Here is a 9,160-nt window from a genome sequence, read left to right as displayed (position 1 = left end):
TTGTTACTGGATATTGAAAAAGGAATAGCATAGTTGTGAAATGTATTAAAGTAGATTAGGTCAATGACAAGAGTCTGTCATTCAGAGCTGGTTCAGTATTAGTAATTTAAACTGATATTTTAGTAATCTATAATTTATTATTTGTAAAATGGGTACATGTATTTATGTATGTTTTACAGTGTTGGTGCTGTTTCAGGTATGACTGGTACCAGACAGACACCAGCATCATCGTCTATATATTTATGAAGAAGCTCAGAGCTGATAATTTCCAGCACACAGTTACAGATCAGACGGTTGGTTATAGCCTTGGTAATTCTTATCTATGTGGGGTGGTAGCTTGAGACTTGCTGCTGATAATTAGCCTTGGTTCTCTAATTGGTCATACATGGTGAGAATGAAATAAAGGAAACGGCATTTCCACCTCTATTAAAGGACTCAGTGTTAAAATACATGTTGAAGTGTGATACATGAAGCTGGTGAAGAACAGTATAAATCTGTTACTAGTACTATGTGATAAGACTAGTACCTCAGGGTTAATAATAGTATAACAGTACTAGTACCTCAGGGTTAATAGCAGTATAACAGTACTAGTACCTCAGGGTTAAATAATAGTATAACAGTACTAGTACCTCAGGATTAATAATAGTATAACAGTACTAGTACCTCAGGGTTAATAATAGTATAACAGGACTAGTACATCAGGGTTAATAGTAGTATAACAGTACTAGTTCCTCAGGGTTAATAATAGTATAACAGTACTAGTACCTCAGGATTAATAATAGTATAACAGTACTAGTACCTTAGGGTTAATAATAGTATAACAGTACTAGTACATTAGGGTTAATAATAGTATAACAGTACTAAGACCTCAGGGTTAATAATAGTATAACAGTACTAGTACATTAGGGTTAATAATAGTATAACAGTACTAGTACCTCAGGGTTAATAATAGTATAACAGTACTAGTACCTTAGGGTTAATAATAGTATAACAGTACTAATACCTCAGGGTTAATAATAGTATAACAGTACTAGTATCTCAGGGTTAATAATAGTATAACATTACTAGTACCTCAGGATTAATAATAGTATAACAGTACTAGTACCTCAGGATTAATAATAGTATAACGGTACTAGTACCTCAGGATTATTAATAGTATAACAGGACTAGTACCTCAAGGTTAATAATAGTATAACAGTACTAATACCTCAGGGTTAATAATAGTATAACAGTACCGGCACCTCAGGGTTAATCATAAACTACCCTTATAGCTGATAGAGGTCAAAAGGAGGTGGCGTTAAAATAGAGGTGGCGTTGAAATAGAGGTGACGTTGAAATAGAGGTGGCGTTGAAATAGAGGTGGCGTTGAAATAGAGGTGGCGTTGAAATGGAGGTGGTGTTGAAATGGAGGTGGTGTTGAAATAGAGGTGGCGTTGAAATAGAGGTGGCGTTGAAATAGAGGTGGTGTGAAATAGAGGTGGCGTTGAAATAGAGGTGGCATTGAATTTGAGGCTTTATGGTAATTGCATAGATTGCGCATTACATTGCATGTAATGTGGTATTCAACCATGTATAAATGTTCACTCGCACTCTCATATATAACCAGCTAATTCTTTTGTGACAGCGGCTCTGGTTAGTAAAAAATACTAGAATGGCTAAAAATGTGATAACCGTAAAGCCATAAAGCCATGGAAAAGTTATTAAATAAACTAACAAACTGATAGGATGTTATACAATCACCTCGTGACAACATAATTGAAGGCTGGTTGTACATCTAACTATCAGTATAGTCCAATTGAATTCATCGGTAGGAAGTGAATGTTGTAACCACTCACAGGTGCTGAACAAGATGGATATATTATTAATGTTTTATGTTTATACATCTTAAACATTCATGGAGAGGCCTTTTAAATGAAGTAGGATTTGATATGATGTAAGCTAATAGCTATGTGTACACAGATACTCAGCCTTTTAATAACAGGTTCTATTACAAGCAGAAGTCTTTTTTTATTCTGAATAGAATCAATAGACTCGTGAACAATAGAAACTAACCACATTGTTAGAGTCACCTCAATAGCATTCACCAGTTTAACTCCTGAGTAAATAGAGATGCTAAGGGTTGAGATACAAGAGTAGGTAAAGACGACCTACTTTAGCTATTGATTCATTGGGCTGACAACGTTAGGGAAAAGATGATGCCAGCACTTTCTAGTTTGAGTGTAGCTGTTCTATACTGGATGTTTTAAGGGAGGGAGACGAGGTGAGGAAGAGACAAGTTTGGTTTAGACATCAATTCTGAATTGTCCATCTTGAATCTTGTTCTGTTATGCCGCTACTAGTAAAAATACTCCTTGTTACTGGATATTGAACAAGGAATAGCATAGTTGTGAAATGTATTGTTTTTTGGATATGAACTATGAAGAATTTAATTAAATCATGCATGTCTATATCAGGGTAAATTATTAACAAATCTTATAGTTGATAGAGGTCAAAAGGAGGTGGCGTTGAAATAGAGGTGGTGTTGAAATAGAGGTGGCGTTGAAATAGAGGTGGTGTGAAATAGAGGTGGCGTTGAAATAGAGGTGGCGTTGAATTTGAGGCTTTATGGTAATTGCATAGATTGCGCATTACATTGCATGTAATGTGGTATTCAACCATGTATAAATGTTCACTCGCACTCTCATATATAACCAGTTAATTCTTTTGTGACAGCGGCTCTGGTTAGTAAAAAATACTAGAATGGCTAAAAACGTGATAATCGTAAAGCCATAAAGCCATGGAAAAGTTATTAAATAAACTAACAAACTGATAGGATGTTATACAATCACCTCATGACAACATAATTGAAGGCTGGTTGTACATCTAACCACAGTATTAGTCCAATTGAATTCATCGGTAGGAAGTGAATGTTGTAACCACTCACAGGTGCTGAACAAGATGGATATATTATTGTTTTATGTTTATACATCTTAAACATTCCTTGAGACGCCTTTTAAATGAAGTAGGATTTGTTATGATGTAAGCTAATAGCTATGTGTACACAGATACTCAGCCTTTTAATAACAGGTTCTATTGCAAGCTGAAGTCTTTTATCCTTGATAGAATCAATAGACGCATGAACAATAGAAATGTTAGAGTCATCGTACACCTCAATAGAATTCACTAGTTTATTTCCTGAGTGAATAGAATTGCTAAGGGTTAAGATACATGAGCAGGTGAAGACGACTTACATTAGCTATTGATTCATTGTGCTGACAGCGTGAGGGGAAAGATGTTGGCAGAACTTTCTCGTTTGAGTGTAGTTGTTCTATACTGGATGTTTTAAGGGAAAGAGGGGCGGGGTGAGGAAGAGACAAGTTTGGTTTAAACATCAATTCTGATTTCTCCATCTTGAATCTTGTTATGTTATGCTGCTACTGATTAAACTACTCATTGTTACTGGATATATTTCTATACTAACGTGTCTATATTTCTATCATAACATGTCTATATTTCTATCATAACATGTTTATATTTCTATCATAACATGTATATATTTCTATACTAACGTGTCTGTATTTCTGTACTAACGGGTCTATCTTTCTATCATAACATGTCTACATTTCTATCATAACATGTTTATGTTTCTATCATAACATGTCTAAATTTCTATCATAACATGTTTATATTTCCATCATATGTCTATATTTTTATCATAACATGTTTATATTTCTATCATAACATGTATATATTTCTATACTAACATGTCTATATTTCTATCATAACATGTCTATATTTCTATCATAACATGTTTATATTTCTATCATCATATGTCTATATTTCTATCATAACATGTTTATATTTGTATCATAACATGTTTATATTTCTATCATAACATGTATATATTTCTATCATAACATGTTTATATTTCTATCATAACATGTCTATATTTCTATCATAACATGTTTATATTTCCATCATATGTCTATATTTTTATCATAACATGTTTATATTTCTATCATAACGTGTATATATTTCTATACTAACATGTCTATATTTCTATCATAACATGTCTATATTTCTATCATAACATGTTTATATTTCTATCATAACATGTCTATATTTCTATCATAATATGTTTATATTTCTATCATCATATGTCTATATTTCTATCATAACATGTTTATATTTCTATCATAACATGTATATATTTCTATACTAACGTGTCTATATTTTTATCCTAATGAGTCAATATTTTTATCATAATATGTCTACATTTCTATCATAATATGTCGATATTTCTATCCTAGCATGTCTATATTTCTATGATAACATGTCGATGTTTCTATCCTAGCATGTCTATATTTCTATTATAATATGTATATGTTTTTATACTAACATGTAAATATGTCTACCGTAACATGCATATATTTCTATCATAATATGTCTATATTTCTATCATAACATGTATATGTTTCTATCATAACATGTCTATACTTCTATCATAACGTGTCTATATTTCTATCCTAACATGTCTATATTTCTATCCTAACGTTACTATCTTTCTATCATAACATGTCTACATTCTATCACAACATGTCTATAGTTCTATCATAACATATCTATATTTCTATCATAACATGTCTGTATTTCTATCATAACATTTCTATATTTCTATCATAACATGTCTATATTTCTATCATAACATGTCTATATTTCTATCATAACATGTCTATACTTCTATCATACCATGTCTATACTTCTATCATAACATGTTAGCTTCCACATATCTAACATGGTCTACTGGGTACTTCCTCTGTCAAGTGACTGTTTAGTATTGTTATGGTCTATATACACGTTCCTTCCACATATCTAACATTGTCTACAGTGTACTTCCTCTGTCTTGCGACTGTTTAGTATTAATATGGTCTATACACCTTCCACATATCTAACATAGTCTACAGTGTACTTCCTCTGTCTAGTTACTGTTTAGTATTAATATGGTCTATATACCTTCCACATATCTAACATAGTCTGCAGTGTATTTCCTATATCTAGTAACTGTTTAGTATTAATATGGTCTATGTACCTTCCACATATCTAACATAGTCTACAGTGTACTTCCTCTGTCTAGTGACTGTTTAGTATTAATATGGTCTATATACCTTCCACATATCTAACATAGTCTACAGTGTACTTCCTCTGTCTAGTGACTGTTTAGTATTAATATGGTCTATATACCTTCCACATATCTAACATAGTCTACAGTGTACTTCCTCTATCTAGTGACTGTTTAGTATTAGTATGTTCCATATACCTTTCACATATCTAACATAGTATACAGTGTACTTCCTCTATCTAGTGACTGTTTAGTATCAGTATGGTCCATTGATCTTCCACATATCTGACATTATCTACAGTGTACTTCCTCTGTCTAGTAACTGTTTAGTATTAATACGGTCTATGTACCTTCCGCGTATCTAACATAGTTTACAGTGTACTTCCTCTGTCTAGTGACTGTTTAGTACTAATATGATCTATATACCTTCCACATATCTAACATAGTTTACAGCGTACTTCCACTGTCTAGTGACTGTTTAGTATTAGTATAGTCTATACACCTTCCATATATCTAACATAGTCTACAGTGTACTTCCTCTGTCTAGTGACTTTTTAGTAATAATATGGTCTATGTACCTTCCACATATCTAACATAGTCTACAGTGTACTTCCTCTGTCTAGTGACTGTTTAGTGTTAATATGGTCTATATACCTTCCACGTATCTAACATAGTTTACAGTGTCCTTCCTCTGTCTAGTGACTGTTTAGTAATAATATGGTCTATACACCTTCCATATATCTAACATAATCTACAGTGTACTTCCTCTGTCTAGTAACTGTTTAGTATTAATATGGTCTATGTACCTTCCACATATCTAACATAGTCTACAGTGTACTTCCTCTGTCTAGTGACTGTTTAGTATTAATATGGTCTATATACCCTCCACATATCTAACATAGTCTACAGTGTACTTCCTCTGTCTAGTGAGTGTTTAGTATTAATATGGTCTATACACCTTCCACATACCCAACATAGTCTACAGTGTACTTCCTCTATCTAGTGACTGTTTAGTATTAATTGGTCGATATACCTTCCACATATCTAACATAGTCTACAGTGTATTTCCTCTATCTAGTGACTGTTTAGTATTATTATGGTTCCATGATCTTCCACATATCTGACATTATCTACAGTGTACTTCCTCTGTCTAGTAACTGTTTAGTATTAATATGGTCTATGTACCTTCCACGTATCTAACATAGTTTACAGTGTACTTCCTCTGTCTAGTGACTGTTTAGTACTAATATGATCTATATACCTTCCACATATGTAACATAGTTTGCAGCGTACTTCCACTGTTTAGTGACTGTTTAGTATTAGTATAGTCTATACACCTTCCATATATCTAACATAGTCTACAGTGTACTTCCTCTGTCTAGTGAATTTTTAGTATTAATATGGTCTATATACCTTACACATATCTAACATAGTCTACAGTGTACTTCCTCTGTCTAGTGACTGTTTAGTAATAATATGGTTTATACACTTTCCATATATCTAACATAGTCTACAGTGTACTTCCTCTGTCTAGTGACTTTGTAGTAATAATATGGTCTATAAAACCTTCCACATATCTAACATAGTCTACAGTGTACTTCCTCTGTCTAGTGACTGTTTAGTATTAATATGGTCTATATTCCTTCCACATATTTAACATAGTCAACAGTGTACTTCCTCTATCTAGTGACTGTTTAGTATTAATATGGCTCCTTGACCTTCCACATATCTAACATAATCTACAGTGTACTTTCTCTGTCTAGCAACTGTTTAGTATTACTATGGTCTATGTACCTTCCACATATCTAACATAGTCTACAGTGTACTTCCTCTGTCTAGCGACTGTTCAGTATTAATATGGTTCATATATCTTCCACATATCTAACATAGTCTACAGTCTACTTCCTCTGTCTAGTGACTGTTTAGTATTAATATGGTCTATACACCTTCCACATATCCAACATAGTCTGCAGTGTACTTTCTCTGTCTAGTGACTGTTTAGTATTAATATGGTCTATATACTTTCCACATATCAAACATAGTCAACAGTGTATTTCCTCTATCTAGTGACTGTTTAGTATTAATATGGTCTATAAAACCTTCCACAAATCTAACATAGTCTGCAGTGTATTTCCTATATCTAGTGACTGTTTAGTATTAATATGGTCTATATACCTTCCACATATCTAACATAGTCTACAGTGTACTTCATCTGTCTAGTTACTGTTTAGTATTAATATGGTTCATATACCTTCCACATATCTAACATAATCTACAGTGTACTTCCTCTGTCTAGTGAATGTTTAGTATTCATATGGTCTATACACCTTCCACATATCTAACATAATCTACAGTGTATTTCCTATATCTAGTAACTGTTTAGTATTAATATGGTCTATGTACCTTCCACATATCTAACATAGTCTACAGTGTACTTCCTCTGCTTAGTGACTGTTTAGTATTAATATGGTCTATGTACCTTCCACATATCTAACATAGTCTACTGTGTACTCCCTCTGTCTAGCGACTGTTTAGTATTAATATGGTCTATGTACCTTCCACATATCTAACATAGTCTACAGTGTACTTCCTCTGTTTAGTGACTGTTTAGTATTAATATGGTCTATGTACCTTCCACATATCTAACATAGTCTACAGTGTACTTCCTCTGTCTAGTGACTGTTTAGTATTAATATGGTCCATTGATCTTCCACATATCTGACATTATCTACAGTGTACTTCCTCTGTCTAGTGACCGTTTAGTATTAATATGGTCTATATACCCTCCACATATCTAACATAGTCTACAGTGTACTTCTTCTGTCTAGTGACTGTTTAGTATTAATATGGTGTATATACCTCCCACATATCTAACATAGTCTACAGTGTACTTCTTCTGTCTAGTAACTGTTTAGTATTAATATGGTCTATATACCTTCCACATATCTAACATAGTCTGCAGTGTATTTCCTATATCTAGTAACTGTTTAGTATTAATATGGTCTATGTACCTTCCACATATCTAACATAGTCTACAGTGTACTTCCTCTGTTTAGTGACTGTTTAGTATTAATATGGTGTATATACCTTCCACATATCTAACATAGTCTACAGTGTACTCCCTCTGTTTAGTGACTGTTTAGTATTAATATGGTCTATGTACCTTCCACATATCTAACATAGTCTGCAGTGTATTTCCTATATCTAGTAACTGTTTAGTATTAATATGGTCTATGTACCTTCCACATATCTAACATAGTCTACAGTGTACTTCCTCTGTCTAGTGACTGTTTAGTATTAATATGGTCCATTGATCTTCCACATATCTGACATTATCTACAGTGTACTTCCTCTGTCTAGTGACCGTTTAGTATTAATATGGTCTATATACCCTCCACATATCTAACATAGTCTACAGTGTACTTCTTCTGTCTAGTGACTGTTTAGTATTAATATGGTGTATATACCTCCCACATATCTAACATAGTCTACAGTGTACTTCTTCTGTCTAGTAACTGTTTAGTATTAATATGGTCTATATACCTTCCACATATCTAACATAGTCTGCAGTGTATTTCCTATATCTAGTAACTGTTTAGTATTAATATGGTCTATGTACCTTCCACATATCTAACATAGTCTACAGTGTACTTCCTCTGTCTAGTGACTGTTTAGTATTAATATGGTCTATGTACCTTCCACATATCTAACATAGTCTACAGTGTACTCCCTCTGTCTACCGACTGTTTAGTATTAATATGGTCTATATACCTTCCACATATCTAAAATAGTCTACAGTGTACTTCCTCTGTCTAGCGACTGTTTAATATTACTATGGTCTATATACCTTCCACATATCTAACATAATCTACAGTGTACTCCCTCTGTCTAGCGACTGTTTAGTAATATTATGGTCCATATACCTTCCACATATCTAACATAGTCTACAGTGTACTTCTTCTGTCTGGTGACTGTTTAGTATTAATATGGTCTATACACCTTCCATATATCTAACATAGTCTACAGTGTACTTCCTCTGTTTAGTAACTGTTTAGTATTAAT

General features: G+C 33.0%; 1 protein-coding gene across 1 annotated transcript in view; it reads left to right on the top strand.

Annotated features, from left to right (window-relative positions):
* The first annotated feature begins 203 nt into the window (after positions 1-203).
* LOC137402128 (uncharacterized) overlaps positions 204-9,160 on the top strand; it is a 579,585-nt gene continuing 570,628 nt past the window's right edge. Inside the window, exon 1 of the transcript XR_010979468.1 lies at positions 204-293. The gene's annotated coding sequence lies outside the window, so the exon portion shown is untranslated. The remainder of the gene's footprint in view (positions 294-9,160) is intronic.

The sequence above is a fragment of the Watersipora subatra genome, chromosome 8, assembly GCF_963576615.1.
Source record: "Watersipora subatra chromosome 8, tzWatSuba1.1, whole genome shotgun sequence".
In the NCBI taxonomy this organism is placed as follows: Eukaryota; Metazoa; Bryozoa; class Gymnolaemata; order Cheilostomatida; family Watersiporidae; genus Watersipora; species Watersipora subatra.
Note: the sequence above shows the minus strand (reverse complement) of the source record. Positions and strands in the feature narration are given on the sequence as shown.